The following is a 21,794-nucleotide window of genomic DNA, read 5'->3' on the forward strand; positions in this document are numbered from 1 at the left end:
TCTGACTCACAAATATCAGAATAAAAAGTGATCAAAAAAGGTAACGTGCCCGAAAATGGTACCAATAAAAACGTCAACTCGTTCCGCAAAAAACAATACCTCACATGGACCAAAATATGGAAAAATTATAGCTCTCAAAATATGGAGATGCAAAAACTATTTTTTGCAATAAAATGCGTCTTTTAGTGTGTGACAGCTGCCAATCATAAAAATCCGCTAAAAAACCCGCTATAAAAGTAAATCAAACCCCCCTTCATCAACCCCTTAGATAGGGAAAAATAATAAAATTAAAAAAAAATTATTTATTTCTATTTTCTCATTAGGGTTAAGGTTAGGGTTGGGGCTAAGGTTAGAGTTAGGGTTGGGGCTAGGGTTGGGGCTAAGGTTAGGGCCACAGTTGGGGTTGGGGCTAAAGTTACGGTTAGGGTTTGGATTACATTTACGGTTGGGATTAGGGTTAGGGGTGTGTTGGGGTTAGGGGTGTGGTTAGGGTTGGGATAAGGGTTAGGGGTGTGTTTGGGTTAAGGGTGTGGTTGGGATTAGGGTTGTGGTTGGGATTAGGGTTAGGGGCATGTTCGGGTTAGGGGTGTGGTTAGGGTTATGGTTAGAGTTGGGATTAGGGGTAGGGTTGAGCGACCTTGACCTTTTTAGAGTCGAGCCGTGTTTCGCGAAACCCGACTATCTTAAAAGTCGAGTCGAGTGGAATCGGCCGATTATCGCGAAAAGTTGGGTATCGACCGAAACACGAAACCCAATGCAAGTCAATGGGGGAGCATAGTTGGCAGTGAGTGGAGGCCAGGAAAACACCTACACTGCCCATTTTAATGGCAAAAACATCCATTCTTGTTACAGAAGCTTGTCAATCGTAATTTAGCTTATAATAATTGGAAGGCATTTGAAATTGGGGTTCATTTGGCTAAAGTTGTGGGGGGTAGGGCTGGTTCAAGTAATTAGTGGGCCCAGTAAATCTGGACCACGTCACGGCAGTGGAGCAGGGAGAGGTAAGTATTTCAACTTTGCAAGTGCTGTGATCCTGAGCAAGCAGGGGGGGCCCACTCGTTGGCACTGGCACAGGGCCCCTCAAAGTACAGCGGTGTGTTTGCACGGCGGGGGCGCCTCCCACCGGCAGCAACACTTTTGCGTACTATGAGGGGCCCTGTGCCAGTGACGTCGCCAACGAGTATTCCTCCCCCCACCTGATGAAGGAATCTGCACCTTCCTCTTTGTTCCCGTGTAAGGTGGTATGGTATGCGGGAAGGGGAACCTGACTTTTAGCAGGGTCACAATCTTGCAGTGTAGCGTGCACGGGGAATGTTGCGTTATGGGTCAATGTACCAGCAGACTTATCTATTACTGGCTGGGCAATGGGCAGGATGAGGAGGAAACACAGATATAGGCCCAAAGAATAAAGTGGGCTAAATGCAGTTCAAAATTGGTAACAGGACTAACCAGGGGGCATTGTTTTGTTCAGTGGAGGACAACTGGAATGAGAGGCTGACACAGAGAGTAGGCCCAAATCTGTAAGTAGTCTAAATGCAGTTCAAAATTGGCAAGAGTAGTAAACAGGCGGCACAGCTTTGTTCACTGTAGGAGAACAGCAAGGAGCGGCAGACACAGATAGAAGGCCCCAACCCAACTAGTAGGCCCACTGCAGTTTTAAAATTCCGATAGGCTGAAAACCAGATAATTGTAGGTCATTTTTTGTAAAGAGGACAGCTGTATTGAGTGGCGCAGCCAGACACTACAAGTAGGCCTTAAACCACAAAGTTGGCTCGACGCTGGTTTAAAAAAGGTTACATGGGTACACGTTCTGCATTGTTGTGCTCAGTGGAGGACAATTGGAAGGAGGGACCGCAGAAAGACTTTGTAGGCGTAAAATTACAAAATAGGCTCTATGCAGCTTCGATTATGTGGCAACCTGGAGAACACCTTGGAGCGGCAGACACCGTCTCTACGACCCAGACCCAACTTGTAGGCCTAATGTAGTGTTGTTTCAACAACTACTTAAGAGGGACATGAAGATTGAAGCAATGGAGAGGAAACCTGGAGAACACCTTGGAGTGGAAGACACCGTCTCTACAACCCAGACCCAACTTGTAGGCCGAATGCAGTGTTGTTTTCAACAACTACTAAACAAGAGCTTTAAGATTGAAGCAATGGAGAGGAAACCTGGAGAACACCTTGGAGCGGAAGACACCGTCTCGACACCCCATACCCAATTTGTAGGCCTAATGCAGTGTAGTTTTCAACAACTACTAAACGAGAGTCGGAAGATCGAAGCAATGGAGAGGAAACCTGGGGAACACCTTGGAGTGTAACACACCGTCTCTCTACACCCCATACCCAATTTGTAGGCCTAATGCAGTGTAGTTTTCAACAACTACTAAACGAGAGTAGGAAGATCGAAGCAATGTGGACGAAACCTGGGGAACACCTTGGAGTGTAACACACCGTCTCTCTACACCCCATACCCAATTTGTAGGCCTAATGCAGTGTAGTTTTCAACAACTACTAAACGAGAGTAGGAAGATCGAAGCAATGTGGACGAAACCTGGGGAACACCTTGGAGTGTAACACACCGTCTCTCTACACCCCATACCCAATTTGTAGGCCTAATGCAGTGTAGTTTTCAACAACTACTAAACGAGAGTAGGAAGATCGAAGCAATGGAGAGGAAACCTGGGGAACACCTTGGAGTGTAACACACCGTCTCTCTACACCCCATACCCAATTTGTAGGCCTAATGCAGTGTAGTTTTCAACAACTACTAAACGAGAGTAGGAAGATCGAAGCAATGTGGACGAAACCTGGGGAACACCTTGGAGTGTAACACACCGTCTCTCTACACCCCATACCCAATTTATAGGCCTAATGCAGTGTAGTTTTCAACAACTACTAAACGAAAGTAGGAAGATCGAAGCAATGTGGACGAAACCTGGGGAACACCTTGGAGTGTAACACACCGTCTCTCTACACCCCATACCCAATTTGTAGGCCTAATGCAGTGTAGTTTTCAACAACTACTAAACGAGAGTCGGAAGACCCAAGCAATGGAGAGGAAACCTGGGGAACACCTTGGAGTGTAACACACCGTCTCTCTACACCCCATACCCAATTTGTAGGCCTAATGCAGTGTAGTTTTCTACAACTACTAAACGAGAGTCGGAAGATCGAAGCAATGGAGAGGAAACCTGGGGCACACCTTGGGGCGGCAGACAACGTTAGTAGGCCCTACCAAAGTAGTAGCCCCAATGCAGTTTTAAAATTCCTAGAGGCTGAAAACAAGACTATTGACGCTCTGCTTTTTTCAAAGGAGGACAGCTGTATTGAGTGGCGCAGACAGACACAGGTAGTAGGCCTTAAACCAAAAATGTGGCTCACTGCAGTTTAAAAAAGGTTACAGGGGTACACAGGCAGCATTGCTCTGGTCAGTGGAGGACAATTTCAATAGTGGACCGCAGACAGACTTTGTACGCCTACTATTAAAAAAAGGATGCTCTATGCAATTAAAGGGAACCTGTCACCCCGTTTTTTGAGATTGAGATATAAATACTGTTAAATAGGGCCTGCGCTGTGTGTTACTATAGTGTATGTAGTGTACCCCGATTCCCCACCTATGCTGAGAAATAACTTACCAAAGTCGCCATTTTCGCCTGTCAATCAGGCTGGTCAGGTCGGGAGGGCGTGTTCACAGCGCTGGTTCTTCCTCAGCTTTACGTTGGTGGCGTAGTGGTGTGCGCCTGTTGAAGTGACTAATCCACTGTGGGCACGTGAACAAGCAGCGCGCGATCTGCGCTGTCATCCCTCAGATCCCTGAGATCTCGGCTTTGGGAAAATGGCCGCCGCGATCTCTAATGCGCACGCGCGGCATCCCGCGGCCATTTTCCTAAAGCCCCGTGCAGCAGAGCACTCGATCTGCGCACGCGCGGCCCCCGGAAGATGGCCGCCCCCACCGACGAAAGGGATGACAGCGCAGATCGCGCGCTGCTTGTTCACGTGCCCACAGTGGATTAGTCACTGCGACATGCGGACACCACTACGCCACCAACGTAAAGCTGAGGAAGAACCAGCGATGTCACCACGCCCACCCGACCTGACCAGCCTGATTGACAGGCGAAAACGGCGACTTTGGTAAGTTATTTCTCAGCATAGGTGGGGAATCGGGGTACACTACATACACTATAGTAACACACAGCGCAGGCCCTATTTAACAGTATTTATATCTCAATCTCAAAAAACGGGGTGACAGGTTCCCTTTAAAAATAGGTTCCAGGGGTCCACGGGCAGCAGTGGTGTGGTCAGTGGATGAGTATTGGAAGGCGGGACCGCAGACAGGCGTAGTAGGCCTAACATAACAAAATTAGGTTGTAGGCACTTTAAAATTGGTTCCAGGGGTACACGTGCAGCAGTGGTGTGGTCTGCGGAGGACAATTTGAATTAAGGACTGCAGACAGACTTTGTAGGCTGTCCCCTGTGGACCATGCATCCAACACATTAACCCAGTGCGCCGTAATGGACACGTAACTTTTTGTGGACATGCCTACTGGTCCATGCGTCTCTTGTCAGGTGCACCTTTCTACTGTTTGATTGCCTGAGTTCTATGACAATGCAGACTTTTTCATGCCGGTGGAGGGCTGGGATGGCTTTTCTCGCAAAAGAAATGTTGACTGGGTAGCTTGAACCGTGGTACATCGTAGTTCATCTGGGCTTTCTAAATATAAAACAAAGAAAAAAAGGAGGCTCCATGCACTTTCAGCTGGGTTCCAGGGGTACACGGCCAGCATTGTTCTGGTCAGTGGAGAACTATTGGAAGGAGGGACCGCAGACAGGCTTTGAAGGCCTAACATAATAAATTAGGGCTGAAGGCACTTTAACATTGGTTCCAGGGATACACGGGCAGCAGTAGACTGGTCAGTGGAGGCCTAGTGGAAGGAGGGACCGCAGACAGGCTTCGAAGGCCTAACATAATAAATTAGGGCTGTAGGCATTTTAACATTGGTTCCAGGGGTACACGGGCAGCAGTAGACAGGTCAGTGGAGGCCTAGTGAAAGGAGGGACCGCAGACAGGCTTCGAAGGCCTAACATAATAAATTAGGGCTGTAGGCATTTTAACATTGGTTCCAGGGGTACACGGGCAGCAGTAGACAAGTCAGTGGAGGCCTAGTGGAAGGAGGGACCGCAGACAGGCTTCGAAGGCCTAACATAATAAATTAGGGCTGTAGGCACTTTAAAATTGGTTCCAGGGGAACACGGGCAGCAGTAGACAGGTCAGTGGAGGCCTAGTGGAAGGAGGGACCGCAGACAGGCTTCGAAGGCCTAACATAATAAATTAGGGCTGTAGGCATTTTAACATTGGTTCCAGGGGTACACGGGCAGCAGTAGACAGGTCAGTGGAGGCCTAGTGGAAGGAGGGACCGCAGACAGGCTTCGACGGCCTAACATAATAAATTAGGGCTGTAGGCATTTTAACATTGGTTCCAGGGGTACACGGGCAGCAGTAGACAGGTCAGTGGAGGCCTAGTGGAAGGAGGGACCGCAGACAGGCTTCGACGGCCTAACATAATAAAATTTGGCTGTAGGCACTTTAAAATTGGTTCCAGGGGAACACGGGCAGCAGTAGACAGGTCAGTGGAGGCCTAGTGGAAGGATGGACCGCAGACAGGCTTCGAAGGCCTAACATAATAAAATTGGGCTGTAGGCACTTTTAATTCTCTTGCAGGGGTACACAGGCAGTGGGCACCATTGGTGTTGTCAGCGGCGGCCGATTGTAATGAGTGTCTGCCAGTTAGTAGTCCCAAAAATAAATACATGTTAATGTCTCGCATTACAACAAAAAGAAAAACCAAAAGGGTGCAATCATTAGGTACAGGGGTGGGCTCCTCTGCGTAGTTTCAGACCTAGTAATTTGGCACAAAGTATTTATTTGGGTAAATATAGGACGCTGCCCCTGACTATGTTAAGTACCATCATACATGTCAACACAATGGTATTGTCAGTGGCAGGAATTTACGGATGTCAGCGCATAGACTAAACATAGGTGGAACTGTGAGAGATAATTGTGCAAGTGGTAGAGCAATGTTTGAGCTGGGGGTGGGGGAACTCTCTTGTGGCCGGCGGTACATGCCCAGGGCCCCTCATGTTTCAACAGTGTGTCTGACGTTGGGTGCGCACCACCACCGCCAGAGACACTTTATTGTACTATGAGGGACCCAGTGGCAGTGCCGTAGACCAAAAGCGGGCACACCCACCTCTTCAGACAAACAGCACTCTCACGGGTGCTTGGGCCAAGTGGCGATACCACGGCCCCGTGTGGGGAGTTTGGCCATTTAGGGAGGTGTAAACATGTCGTATGCTGGACAATCAGCTGCTGCAAATTACAAGATTGGTAAAGTCATTCAGAGTAGTCCACAGGCAATACCTTTTCATAGGAAAGCTAGGTGTCGGCCGGGCAAGGTGGGGCAAAAGAATTCGAAATCCAGTTGTGGTTCATTTTAATGAAGGTTAGATCATCAACATTTTGGGTGGCCAGACGAGTCCTTTTTTCGGTTAATATTGAACCTGCAGCACTGAATACTCTTTCTGATAGGACACTAGCTGCCGGGCAAGCAAGCTCCTGCAATGCATATTCTGCCAATTCTGGCCAGGTGTCTAATTTGGATGCCCAGTAATCATATGGGAATGACGGTTGAGGTAGAACATCGATAAGTGATGAAAAATAGTTAGTAACCATACTGGACAAATGTTGTCTCCTGTCACTTTGAATTGATGCAGCAGTACCTGTCCTGTCTGCGGTCATAGCAAAATCACTCCATAACCTGGTCAGAAAACCCCTCTGTCCAACGCCACTTCGGATTTCTGCACCTCTAACACTTCTGTTCTGCTGCCCCCTGCTGCTCGTGTGAGAACGATCACGGGCGCTGTGTGCTGGGAATGCCTGAAGCAAACGGTCAACAAGAGTTGATTGTTTGGTTGCTAATATTAGTTCCAAGTTCTCATGTGGCATAATATTTAGCAATTTGCCTTTATAGCGAGGATCAAGGAGGCAGGCCAACCAGTAATCGTCATCGTTCATCATTTTAGTAATGCGTGTGTCCCTTTTGAGGATACGTAAGGCATAATCCGCCATGTGGGCCAAACTTCCAGTTGTCAAATCTGCGGTTGTGCTTGGTTGAGGGGCAGTTTCAGGCAAATCTACATAACTTGTGTCCCTCAAAAAACCATAACCCGGCCTTGCCACGCCACCAATTTCCAGTGGCCCCGGAAAAACTTCCTCATTAAAAATATACTCATCCCCATCATCCTCCTCGTCCTCCTCCTCTTCGCCCGCTACCTCGTCCTGTACACTGCCCTGACCAGACAATGGCTGACTGTCATCAAGGCTTTCCTCTTCCTCTGCTGCAGACGCCTGATTTTTTATGTGCGTCAAACTTTGCATCAGCAGACGCACTAGGGGGATGCTCATGCTTATTATGGCGTTGTCTGCACTAACCAGCCGTGTGCATTCCTCAAAACACTGAAGGACTTGACACGTCTTGTACCTTCGACCACTGCACACCTGACAACTCCATGTCTGCCATCCTACTGCCTGCCCGTGTATGCGTATCCTCCCACAAAAACATAACAGCCCGCCTCTGTTCGCACAGTCTCTGAAGCATGTGCAGTGTTGAGTTCCACCTTGTTGCAACGTCTATGATTAGGCGATGCTGGGGAAAGTTCAAAGACCGCTGATAGGTCTGCATACGGCTGGAGTGTACGGGCGAACGGCGGATATGTGAGCAAAGTCCGCACACTTTGAGGAGCAGGTCGGATAACCCCGGATAAGTTTTCAGGAAGCACTGCACCACCAGGTTTAAGGTGTGAGCCAGGCAAGGAATGTGTTTCAGTTGGGAAAGGGAGATGGCAGCCATGAAATTCCTTCCGTTATCACTCACTACCTTGCCTGCCTCAAGATCTACTGTGCCCAGCCACGACTGCGTTTCTTTCTGCAAGAACTCGGACAAAACTTCCGCGGTGTGTCTGTTGTCGCCCAAACACTTCATAGCCAATACAGCCTGCTGACGCTTGCCAGTAGCTGCCCCATAATGGGACAACTGGTGTGCAACAGTGGCAGCTGCGGATGGAGTGGTTGGGCGACTGCGATCTGTGGACGAGCTCTCGCTTCTGCAGGAGGATGAGGAGGAGGGGGTGCGAACGCCTACAGCCAACTGTTTCCTAAACCGTGGGCTAGGCAGAACTGTCCCGAAATTGCTGTCCCCTGTGGACCCTGCATCCACCACATTCACCCAGTGTGCCGTGATGGACACGTAATGTCCCTGGCCATGCCTACTGGTCCATGCATCTGTTGTCAGGTGCACCTTTGTACTCACAGACAGCCTGAGTGCATGGACGATGCGCTCTTTAACATGCTGGTGGAGGGCTGGGATGGCTTTTCTCGAAAAGAAGTGTCGACTGGGTAGCTCGTAGCGTGGTACAGCGTAGTCCATCAAAGCTTTGAAAGCTTCACTTTCAACTAACCGGTAGGGCATCATCTCTAACGAGATTAGTCTAGCTATGTGGGCGTTCAAACCCTGTGTACGCTGATGCGAGGATATGTACTTCCTTTTTCTAACCAGAGTCTCATGTAGGGTGAGCTGGACTGGAGAGCTGGAGATCGTGGAACTAGCGGTTGTGCCGGTGGACATGGCAGACTGAGAGACGGTTGGAGACGGTATTGTTTCCGCCTGTGCCCTAGATGCAGTGTTTCCTACTACGAAACTGGTGATTCCCTGACCCTGACTGCTTTGGCCTGGCAAAGAAACCTGCACAGATACTGCAGGTGGTGCGGAAAATGGTGGCCTTACAGTGACGGCAGGGATGTAGCATTGGTGAGTAGCTTCATTGGCCGAGGGTGCTACAACCTTAAGGGATGTTTGGTAGTTAGTCCAGGCTTGCAAATGCATGGTGGTTAAATGTCTATGCATGCAACTTGTATTCAGACTTTTCAGATTCTGACCTCTGCTTAAGGTAGTTGAACATTTTTGACAGATGACTTTGTGCGGATCAATTGGATGTTGTTTAAAAAAATGCCAGACTGCACTCTTTCGAGCCTCAGATCCCTTTTCAGGCATTGCAGACTGAGCTTTAACCCGATGGACACGCTGTCCTCCAACAGTTTTTGGCTTTGCCACGCGTTTTGTCCCATCTACGGGCCCGGCAGCTGGAACGTTTTGCGATGTTGATGCCTGCTGCGGCCCCTCCTCCTCCGCTTCAGAACTACTGCCGCCTGCACCCTGTTCCCCCAATGGCTGCCAATCGGGGTCAACAACTGGGTCATCTATAACCTCCTCTTCTAGCTCGTGCGCAACTTCGTCTGTGTCACCGTGTAAGTCAGTGGTAGAGCGTTCGTGACGGGGCAACATAGTCTCATCAGGGTCTGATTCTGGATCAGTACCCTGTGAGGGCAATGTTGTGGTCTGAGTCAAAGGACCAGCATAGTAGTCTGGCTGTGGCTGTGCATCAGTGCACTCCATGTCAGATTCAACTTGTAATGGGCATGGCCTGTTAACTGCTTCACTTTCTAAGCCAGGGACGGTATGTGTAAAGAGCTCCATGGAGTAACCCGTTGTGTCGCCTGCTGCATCCTTCTCTGTTGTTGTTTTTGCTGAAGAGGACAAGGAAGCGACTTGTCCCTGACCGTGAACATCCACTAACGACGCGCTGCTTTTACATTTACCAGTTTCAAACGAGGAGGCAAAAGAGCTAGAGGCTGAGTCAGCAAGGTAAGCCAAAACTTGCTCTTGCTGCTCCGGCTTTAAAAGCGGTTTTCCTACTCCCAGAAAAGGGAGTGTTCGAGGCCTTCTGTAGCCAGACGACGAACCTGGCTCCACAGCTCCAGACTTAGGTGCAATATTTTTTTTCCCACGACCACCTGGTGCTCCACTACCACTACCATCATTACCAGCTGACAATGAACGCCCACGGCCACGACCTCTTCCACCAGACTTCCTCATTGTTTTAAAAACGTAACCAAAGTAACGGTATTTGTTGCTGTCAAACAACTTACACGGTGAGCTATAATTTCAGTATGATTTAGATATCCCTTTACAGGTGGGTGAGACCGCAAGGAAAATCAGGCACAATGTTACACACTCTGTTTTCGGTGGCACCAAATGAGAGAGATGCCACACACGCAGGACTGTCACTCAAGCAGAAATGTCAATATTGATCTCCCACTTTTTTTTTTATTTGTTCAGGGAGAATTTAGAAACAAACAAAAAAAAAAATAGGCTTTCTATGGCCCACTATTTGAGAGAGAGAGATGGCACACCCAGGAGTCAAGACTGGCACACAAGCAGAAAGGGCAATATTAATCTCCCACTGTTTTTTTTTTTATTTTTTCAGGGAGACTTTAGAAACCCAATAAAAAAAAATAGGCTTTCTATGGCTCACTATTTGAGAGAGAGAGATGGCACACCCAGGAGTCAAGACTGGCACAGAAGCAGAAAGGGCAATATTAATCTCCCACTGATTTTTTTTTATTTTTTCAGGGAGCCTTTAGAAACAAAATAAAATAAAATGATTTTTTCAGGAAGAATTTAGAAACCAAATAAAATAAAATGATTTTTTCAGGGAGAATTTAGAAACCAAATAAAAAAAAAATAGGCTTTCTATGGCCCACTATTTGAGAGAGAGAGATGGCACACCCAGGAATCAGGAGTGGCACACAAGCAGAAACGGCAATATTAATCTCCCACTGATTTCTTTTTGATTTTTTTCAGGGAGAATTTAGAAACCCAATAAAACAAAAATAGGCTTTCTATGGCCCACTATTTGAGAGAGAGAGATGGCACACCCAGGAGTCAGGAGTGGCACACAAGCAGAAAGGGCAATATTAATCACCCACTGATTTCTTTTTGATTTTTTCAGGGAGAATTTAGAAACCCAATAAAAAAAAAAAATAGGCTTTCTATGGCCCACTATTTGAGAGAGAGAGATGGCACACCCAGGAGTCAAGACTGGCACACAAGCAGAAAGGGCAATATTAATCTCCCACTGATTTTTTTTTTTTTTCAGGGAGAATTTAGAAACCCAATAAAAAAAAAAATTGGCTTTCTATGGCCCACTATTTGAGAGAGAGAGATGGCACACCCAGGAGTCAAGACTGGCACACAAGCAGAAAGGGCAATATTAATCTCCCACTGATTTTTTTTTATTTTTTCAGGGAGACATTAGAAACAAAATAAAATAAAATGATTTTTTCAGGAAGAATTTAGAAACCAAATAAAATAAAATGATTTTTTCAGGGAGAATTTAGAAACCAAATTAAAAAAAATAGGCTTTCTATGGCCCACTATTTGAAATAGCGAGATGGCACACCCAGGAGTCAGGAGTGGCACACAAGCAGAAAGGGCAATATTAATCTCCCACTGATTTCTTTTTGATTTTTTCAGGGAGAATTTAGAAACCCAATAAAAAAAAATAGTCTTTCTATGGCCCACTATTTGAGAGAGAGAGAGATGGCACACTGTTATGATAGGTAATTCAGTATCACTATGGACATGGAGGTCAGAGCACATACAGTGATCTGACAATAACCCAAAATAATAGAACGAGCTCTGAGACGTGGGAACTCTGCAGACCGCAATCCCTGATCCTCTTCAAACACAACTAGAGGCAGCCGTGGATTGCGCCTAACGCTCCCTATGCAACTCGGCACAGCCTGAGAAACTAACTAGCCTGAAGATAGAAAAAATAAGCCTACCTTGCCTCAGAGAAATACCCCAAAGGAAAAGGCAGCCCCCCCACATATAATGACTGTGAGTAAGATGAAAAGACAAACGTAGGGATGAAATAGATTCAGCAAAGTGAGGCCCGATATTCTAGACAGAACGAGGATAGGAAAGATAACTTTGCGGTCTATACAAAACCCTAAAGAAAACCACGCAAAGGGGCAAAAAGACCCTCCGTAACGAACTAACGGCACGGAGGTACACCCTTTGCGTCCCAGAGCTTCCAGCAAAACAAATAGACAAGCTGGACAGAAAAAATAGCAACAAATAGCAAAGAAGCACTTAGCTATGCAGAGCAGCAGGCCACAGGAATGATCCAGAGAAACACAAGTCCAACACTGGAACATTGACAGGAAGCATGAATCAAAGCATTAGGTGGGGTTAAGTAGAGAAGCACCTAACGACCTCACCAGATCACCTGAGGGAGGAAACTCAGAAGCAGCAGTACCAGTTTCCTCCACAAACGGAAGCTCCCAGAGAGAATCAGCCGAAGTACCACTTGTGACCACAGGAGGGAGCTCTGCCACAGAATTCACAACTGCACACCCAGGAGTCAGGAGTGGCACACAAGCAGAAAGGGCAATATTAATCTCCCACTGATTTTTTTTTTATTTTTTCAGGGAGAATTTAGAAACCCAATAAAAAAAAATAGGCTTTCTATGGCCCACTATTTGAGAGAGAGAGATGGCACACCCAGGAGTCAAGACTGGCACACAAGCAGAAAGGGCAATATTAATCTCCCACTGTTTTTTTTATTTTTTCAGGGAGACTTTAGAAACATAATAAAATAAAATGATTTTTTCAGGAAGAATTTAGAAACCAAATAAAATAAAATGATTTTTTTCAGGGAGAATTTTGAAACCAAATAAAAAAAAAATAGGCTTTCTATGGCCCACTATTTGAGAGAGAGAGATGGCACACCCAGGAGTCAGGAGTGGCACACAAGCAGAAAGGGCAATATTAATCTCCCACTGATTTCTTTTTGATTTTTTCAGGGAGAATTTAGAAACCCAATAAAAAAAAATAGGCTTTCTATGGCCCACTATTTGAGAGAGAGAGATGGCACACCCATGAGTCAAGACTGTCACACAAGCAGAAAGGGCAATATTAATCTCCCACTGATTTTTTTTTTATTTTTTCAGGGAGACTTGAGAAACAAAATAAAATAAAATGATTTTTTCAGGAAGAATTTAGAAACCAAATAAAATAAAATGATTTTTTCAGGGAGAATTTAGAAACCAAATAAAAAAAAAATAGGCTTTCTATGGCCCCCTATTTGAGAGAGAGAGATGGCACACCCAGGAGTCAGGAGTGGCACACAAGCAGAAAGGGCAATATTAATCTCCCACTGATTTCTTTTTGATTTTTTCAGGGAGAATTTAGAAACCCAATAAAAAAAAAATAGGCTTTCTATGGCCCAGTGCCCACTATTTGAGAGAGAGAGATGGCACACCCAGGAGTCAAGACTGTCACACAAGCAGAAAGGGCAATATTAATCTCCCACTGATTTTTTTTTATTTTTTCAGGGAGACTTGAGAAACAAAATAAAATAAAATGATTTTTTCAGGAAGAATTTAGAAACCAAATAAAATAAAATGATTTTTTCAGGGAGAATTTAGAAACCAAATAAAAAAAAATAGGCTTTCTATGGCCCCCTATTTGAGAGAGAGAGATGGCACACCCAGGAGTCAGGAGTGGCACACAAGCAGAAAGGGCAATATTAATCTCCCACTGATTTCTTTTTGATTTTTTCAGGGAGAATTTAGAAACCCAATAAAAAAAAATAGGCTTTCTATGGCCCACTATTTGAGAGAGAGAGATGGCACACCCAGGAGTCAAGACTGGCACACAAGCAGAAAGGGCAATATTAATCTCCCACTGATTTTTTTTTTTTTTTTTCAGGGAGACTTGAGAAACAAAATAAAATAAAATGATTTTTCAGGGAGAATTTAGAAACCCAATAAAAAAAAAATAGGCTTTCTATGGCCCACTATTTGAGAGAGAGAGATGGCACACCCAGGAGTCAGGAGTGGCACACAAGCAGAAAGGGCAATATTAATCTCCCACTGATTTTTTTTTTTTCAGGGAGAATTTAGAAACCCAATAAAAAAAAATAGGCTTTCTATGGCCCACTATTTGAGAGAGAGAGATGGCACACCCAGGAGTCAAGACTGGCACACAAGCAGAAAGGGCAATATTAATCTCCCATTGATTTTTTTTAATTTTTTCAGGGAGACTTTAGAAACAAAATAAAATAAAATGATTTTTTCAGGAAGAATTTAGAAACCAAATAAAATAAAATGATTTTTTCAGGGAGAATTTAGAAACCAAATTAAAAAAAAATAGGCTTTCTATGGGCCACTATTTGAGAGAGAGAGATGGCACACCCAGGAGTCAGGAGTGGCACACAAGCAGAAAGGGCAATATTAATCTCCCACTGATTTCTTTTTGATTTTTTCAGGGAGAATTTAGAAACCCAATAAAAAAAAAGGCTTTCTATGGCCCAGTGCCCACTATTTGAGAGAGAGAGATGGCACACCCAGGAGTCAAGACTGTCACACAAGCAGAAAGGGCAATATTAATCTCCCACTGATTTTTTTTTATTTTTTCAGGGAGACTTGAGAAACAAAATAAAATAAAATGATTTTTTCAGGAAGAATTTAGAAACCAAACAAAATAAAATGATTTTTTCAGGGAGAATTTAGAAACCAAATAAAAAAAAAATAGGCTTTCTATGGCCCCCTATTTGAGAGAGAGAGATGGCACACCCAGGAGTCAGGAGTGGCACACAAGCAGAAAGGGCAATATTAATCTCCCACTGATTTCTTTTTGATTTTTTCAGGGAGAATTTAGAAACCCAATAAAAAAAATAGGTTTTCTATGGCCCACTATTTGAGAGAGAGAGATGGCACACCCAGGAGTCAAGACTGGCACACAAACAGAAAGGGCAATATTAATCTCCCACTGATTTTTTTTTTTATTTTTTCAGGGAGACTTGAGAAACAAAATAAAATAAAATGATTTTTCAGGGAGAATTTAGAAACCCAATTAAAAAAAATAGGCTTTCTATGGCCCACTATTTGAGAGAGAGAGATGGCACACCCAGGAGTCAGGAGTGGCACACAAGCAGAAAGGGCAATATTAATCTCCCACTGATTTTTTTTTTTTCAGGGAGAATTTAGAAACCCAATAAAAAAAAATAGGCTTTCTATGGCCCACTATTTGAGAGAGAGAGATGGCACACCCAGGAGTCAAGACTGGCACACAAGCAGAAAGGGCAATATTAATCTCCCACTGATTTTTTTTTATTTTTTCAGGGAGACTTTAGAAACAAAATAAAATAAAATGATTTTTTCAGGAAGAATTTAGAAACCAAATAAAATAAAATAATTTTTTCAGGGAGAATTTAGAAACCAAATAAAAAAAAAATAGGCTTTCTATGGCCCACTATTTGAGAGAGAGAGATGGCACACCCAGGAGTCAGGAGTGGCACACAAGCAGAAAGGGCAATATTAATCTCCCACTGATTTCTTTTTGATTTTTTCAGGGAGAATTTAGAAACCCAATAAAAAAAAAATAGGCTTTCTATGGCCCAGTGCCCACTATTTGAGAGAGAGAGATGGCACACCCAGGAGTCAAGACTGTCACACAAGCAGAAAGGGCAATATTAATCTCCCACTGATTTTTTTTTATTTTTTCAGGGAGACTTGAGAAACAAAATAAAATAAAATGATTTTTTCAGGAAGAATTTAGAAACCAAATAAAATAAAATGATTTTTTCAGGGAGAATTTAGAAACCAAATTAAAAAAAAAAAGGCTTTCTATGGCCCACTATTTGAGAGAGAGAGATGGCACACCCAGGAGTCAGGAGTGGCACACAAGCAGAAAGGGCAATATTAATCTCCCACTGATTTCTTTTTGATTTTTTCAGGGAGAATTTAGAAACCCAATAAAAAAAAATAGGCTTTCTATGGCCCACTATTTGAGAGAGAGAGATGGCACACCCAGGAGTCAAGACTGGCACACAAGGAGAAAGGGCAATATTAATCTCCCACTGATTTTTTTTTTTTTTTTTTTCAGGGAGACTTGAGAAACAAAATAAAATAAAATGATTTTTCAGGAAGAATTTAGAAACCAAATTAAAAAAAATGATTTTTTCAGGGAGAATTTAGAAACCAAATAAAAAAAAAAAAGGCTTTCTTTGGCCCACTATTTGAGAGAGAGAGATGGCACACCCAGGAGTCAGGAGTGGCACACAAGCAGAAAGGGCAATATTAATCTCCCACTGATTTCTTTTTATTTTTTCAGGGAGAATTTAGAAACCCAATAAAAAAAAAAATAGGCTTTCTATGGCCCACTATTTGAGAGAGAGATGGCACACTCAGGACTGGCACAGAAACCCAAAACGCCAATATTAATCTCCCACTGTTTTTTTTTTTATCAGGGAGAATTTATAAACCCCACAAAAAAAAAAAACAGAAAAATGAAAAGGCTTTCTATGGCCCACTATGTGAGAGAGATGGCACACACAGGGATGGCACTCTATCAGAAATGCCAATCTTAATCTCCCACAACTTATTTTTTAGGGAGAATTAAAAAAAAAAAAACAGGGACTGTCCTACAATTACTATCTCCCTGCAGTAATCTCAGCCAGGTATGGCAGGCAGCAATGAGGAGTGGACTGATGCACAAATTAAATAAAAAGTGTGGACAAACAAACAAGATAGCTGTGCAGAAAGGAAGAAACAGCAGGATTTGTGCTTTGAAAAAAGCAGTTGGTTTGCACAGCGGCGTACACACAGCAATGCAGCTATCAGGGAGCCTTCTAGGGCAGCCCAATGAGCTACAGCGCTGAGGGAAAAAAAATGTAGCTTCCACTGTCCCTGCAAACAAAAGGTGGTGTTGGACAGTGGAAATCGCTACAGCACAAGCGGTTTGGTGGTTAATGGACCCTGCCTAACGCTATCCCTGCTTCTGACGAAGCGGCAGCAACCTCTCCCTAGGCTCAGATCAGCAGCAGTAAGATGGCGGTCAGCGGGAACGCCCCTTTATAGCCCCTGTGACGCCGCAGATAGCAAGCCAATCACTGCAATGCCCTTCTCTAAGATGGTGGGGACCAGGACCTATGTCATCACGCTGCCCACACTCTGCGTCCACCTTCATTGGCTGAGAAATGGCACTTTTCGCGTCATTGAAACGCGACTTTGGCGCGAAAGTCGCGTACCGCATGGCCAACCCCACACAGGGGTCGGGTCGGGTTTCATGAAACCCGACTTTGCCAAAAGTCGGCGACTTTTAAAAATGAACGATCCGTTTCGCTCAACCCTAGTTAGGGGTGTGTTTGGGTTAGGGTTTCAGTTAGAATTGGGTGGTTTCCACTGTTTAGGCACATCAAGGGCTCTCCAAACGCAACATGGCATCCGATCTCAATTCCAGCCAATTCTGCGTTCAAAAAGTAAAACAGTGCTCCTTCCCTTCCGAGCTCTCCCGTGCACCCAAACAGGGGTTTAGCCCAATATATGGGGTATCAGCGTACTCAGGACAAATTGGGCAACAACTTTTGGGGTCCAATTTCTCTTGTTCTCCTTGGGAAAATAAAAAATTGGGGGGCTAAAAAAACATTTTTGTGGGAAAAAATGATTTTTTTATTTTCATGGCTTTGCTTTATAAACTGTAGTGAAACACTTGGGGGTTCAAAGTTCTCACAACACATCTAGATAAGTTCCTTGGGAGGTCTAGCTTCCAATATGGGGTCATTTATGGGGGGTTTCTACTGTTTAGGTACATTATGGCCTGCAGACCATTCCATCTAAGTCTGCATTCTAAACGGCGCTTCTTCCCTTTCAAGCTCTGCCATGCGCCCAAATGGTGGTTCCCCCCCACATATGGGGTATCAGTGTACTCAGGACAAATTGGACAGCAACGTTTGGGGTCCAATTTCTCCTGTTACTCTTGGGAAAATACAAAACTGGGGGCTAAAAAATAATTTTTGTGGAAAAAAAATGATTTTTTATTTTCACGGCTCTGCGTTATAAACTGTAGTGAAACACTTAGGGGTTCAAAGATCTCAAAACACATCTAGATAAGTTCCTTAGGGGGTCTAGTTTCCAATATGGGGTCACTTGTGGGGAGTTTCTACTGTTTAGGTACATTAGGGGCTCTGCAGACGCAATGTGACGCCTGCAGACCATTCCATCTAAGTCTGCATTCCAAACGGCGCTCCTTCCCTTCCGAGCTTTGCCATGCGCCCAAATGGTGGTTCCCTCCACATATGGGGTATCAGCGTACTCAGGACAAATTAGACAACAACTTTTGGGGTCTTATTTCTCCTGCTACCCTTGGGAAAATACAAAACTGGGGGCTTAAAAAATTTTTTTATTTTCACGGCTCTGCGTTATAAACTTTAGTGAAACACTTGGGGGTTCAAAGCTCTCACAACACATCTAGATAAGTTCTTTAGGAGGTCTACTTTCCAAAATGGTGTAACTTGTGGGGGTTTCAAAGTTTAGGCACATTAAGGGCTCTCCAAACGCAACATGGCGTCCCATCTCAATTCCAGTCAATTTTGCATTGAAAAGTCAAACGGCGCTCCTTCCCTTCCGAGCTCTGTCATGCGCCCAAACAGTGGTTTACAACTACATATGGGGTATCGGAGTACTCAGGACAAATTGCACAACAACTTTTGGGGTCCAATTTCTTCTTACCCTTGGGAAAATAAAAAATTGGGGGGGGGGGGGGGAAAGATCATTTTGTGAAAAAATATGATTTTTTTATTATTACAGCTCTGCATTAAAAACTTACGTGAAGCACTTGGTGGGTCAAAGTGCTCACCACACATCTAGATAAGTTCCTTAGGGGGTCTACTTTCCAAAATGGTGTTACTTGTGGGGGCTTTCAATTTTTTTAATATGGGTTATCGGCGTACTCAGGACAAATTCTACAATAACTTTTGGGGTCCATTTTCTCCTGTTACCCTTGGTAAAATAAAACAAATTGGAGCTGAAGTAAATTTTATGTGAAAAAAAGTTAAATGTTCATTTTTTTAAACATTCCAAAAATCCCTGTGAAACACCTCAAGGGTTAATAAACTTCTTGAATGTGGTTTTGAGCACCTTGGGGGGTGCAGTTTTTAGAATGGTGTCACACTTGGCTATTTTCTATCATATAGACCCCTCAAAATGACTTCAAATGTGATGTGGTCCCTAAAAAAATTTTCAAAATTTTTGCCAAATTTCCGTTTTTTTTTTCATAACATTTTTTTTTGTTTAATATCAAAGAAATTTGACCACTATCATGAAGTACAATATGTCGCGAGAAAACATTGTCAGAATCATCAGGATCCGTTGAAGCGTTCCAGAGTTATAATCTCATAAAGGGACAGTGGTCAGAATTGTAAAAATTGGCCCGGTCATTAACGTGCAAACCACCCTTGGGGCTTAAGGGGTTAAAAACTAATCAAAGTACAAACAAAATTGAAAAAATACAAACAACATACAGTGACAAAAACATGTAACAAATAAGTCATCTATTACTTTAGTCAACCCCCCCATAATATCAACAGTCATCTCACTAATATTAACCCCTTAGCGACCGCCGATACGCCTTTTAACGGCGGCCGCTAAGGGTACTTAAACCACAGCGCCGTTAATTAACGGCGCTGTGGAAAAAGTCCATAGCGCCCCCCAGAGGCCGATTTTCTCCGGGGTCTCGGCTGCCGAGGGTAGCCGAGACCCCAGAGAACACGATTCGGGGGTTTTTTAACCCACCCCGCATTTGCGATCGCCGGTAATTAACCGTTTACCGGCGATCGCAAAAAAAAAAACGCGATCTCTTTTTAATTTCTCTGTCCTCCGATGTGATCGCACATCGGAGGACAGAGAAAAGGGGTCCCAGGTGGCCCCCCAATACTCACCTAGCTCCCCCGATGCTCCTCGTGTCTCCCAGTGGGCGCCGCCATCTTCAAAATGGCGGGCGCATGCGCAGTGCGCCCGCCGGCCGGCACCGGGAGAATCTTTGGAGTCTCGGCTGCCGGGGGTAGCCGAGACCCCAAAGAGCATGATCGGGGTCGGTATTACCGACCCCTGTTTTGCGATCGCCGGTAATTAACTGTTTACCGGCGACCGCAAAAAAAAAAAAAAAAAAAAGTGAAGTGTAATTCTCTGTCCTCTGATGTGATCGCACATCAGAGGACAGAGAAATAGGGGGATTCGGGGACCCTAGCATACTCACCTAGGTCCCTGGATCCTCTTGCTGCTCCTCCTGGCCGCCGGCAGAAGAACATGGCAGAGGCATGCCCAGTGCGCCCGCCATCTGTCTCCATCTGCCGGCTGGCAGGAGAACAGCAGTTGGGGCTAAAATTAGGGTTAGGGGTAGGGTTAGGGTTAGGGGTAGGGTTAGGGTTAGGGTTAGGGGTAGGGTTAGGGTTAGGGGTAGGGTTAGGGTTAGGGGTAGGGGTAGGGGTAGGGTTAGGGTTAGGGATAGGGGTAGGGTTAGGGGTAGGGTTAGGGGTAGGGTTAGGGGTAGGGTTAGGGGTAGGGTTAGGGTTGGGGCTAAATTTAGGGTTAGGGTTGAGGCTAAATTTAGGGTTAGGGTTGGGGCTAAATTTAGGGCTAGGCTTCTTTCACACTTACGTCGGTACGGGGCCGTCGCAATGCATCGGCCCGACATACCGACGCACGTTGTGAAAATTGTGCACAACGTGGGCAGCAGCTGTAGTTTTTCAACGCATCCGCTGCCCAATCTATGTCCTGGGGAGGAGAGGGCGGAGTTACGGCCACGCATGCGCGGTCAGAAATGGCGGATGCGACGTACAAAAAAACGTTTCATTGAACTTTTTTTGTGCCGACGCTCCGCCAAAACACAACTGATCCAGTGCACGACGGACGCGACGTGTGGCCATCCGTCACGATCCGTCGGCAATACAAGTCTATGGGCAAAAAACGCATCCTGCGGGCACATTTGCAGGATCTGTTTCTTGTCCAAAACGACGGATTGCGACGGAATGCCAAACGACGCAAGTGTGAAAGTAGCCTTAGGGCTAGGGTTAGGGTTGGGGCTAAAGTTAGGGCTAGGGTTGGGGCTAAAGTTAGGGTTAGAGCTGGGATTAGGGTTAGGGTTTGGATTAGGGTTGGTATTAGGGTTACGCTTGGGATTAGGGTTAGTTTTGGGATTAGGGTTAAGGTTAGGGTTGTGATTAGGGGTGTATTGGGATTAGGGTTAGGTTTGAGGTTAGGGTTGAGATTAGGATTAGGGGTGTGTTGGATTTAGGGTTTTGATTAGGGTTATGGTTAGGGTTGACATTAGGGTTGTTTTGGGGTAAGGGTTGTGATTATGGTTAGGGTTAGTGATTAGGATTATGGATCAGGTTGGGATTAGGGTTAGGGGTGTGTTGGGGTTAGGGTTGGAGCTAGAATTGGGGGGTTTCCACTGTTTAGGTACATCAGGGGGTCTCCAAACACGACAGCCAATTTTGCGCTCAAAAAGTCAAATGGTGCTCCCTCCCTTCTGAGCTCTGCCGTGCGCCCAAACAGTGGGTTACCCCCACATATGGGGCATCAGCGTACTCGGGATAAATTGGACAACAACTTCTGGGGTCCAATTTCTCTTGTTACCCTTGTGAAAATAAAAACTTGGGGGCTACAAAATCTTTTTTTGTGAAAAAAAAAAATATTTTTTATTTTCACGACTCTGCATTCTAAACTTCTGTGAAGCACTTGGGCATTCAAAGTTCTCACCACACATCTAGATAAGTTCCTTGGGGGGTCTAGTTTCCAAAATGGGGTCACTTGTGGGGGGTTACTACAGTTTAGGTACATCAGGGGCTCTGCAATCGCAACATAATGCCCACAGACCATTCTATCAAAGTCTGCATTCCAAAAAGGCGCTCCTTCCCTTCCGAGCACTGCCGTGCGCCCAAACAGTGGTTTACCCCCACATATGGCACATAAGCGTACTCGGGATAAATTGGACAACAACTATTGCAGTCCAATTTCTCCTGTTACCCTTGTGAAAATAAAAACTTGGGGG

This window comes from Ranitomeya imitator, chromosome 8, assembly GCF_032444005.1.
Source record: "Ranitomeya imitator isolate aRanImi1 chromosome 8, aRanImi1.pri, whole genome shotgun sequence".
NCBI classification, from domain to species: domain Eukaryota; kingdom Metazoa; phylum Chordata; class Amphibia; order Anura; family Dendrobatidae; genus Ranitomeya; species Ranitomeya imitator.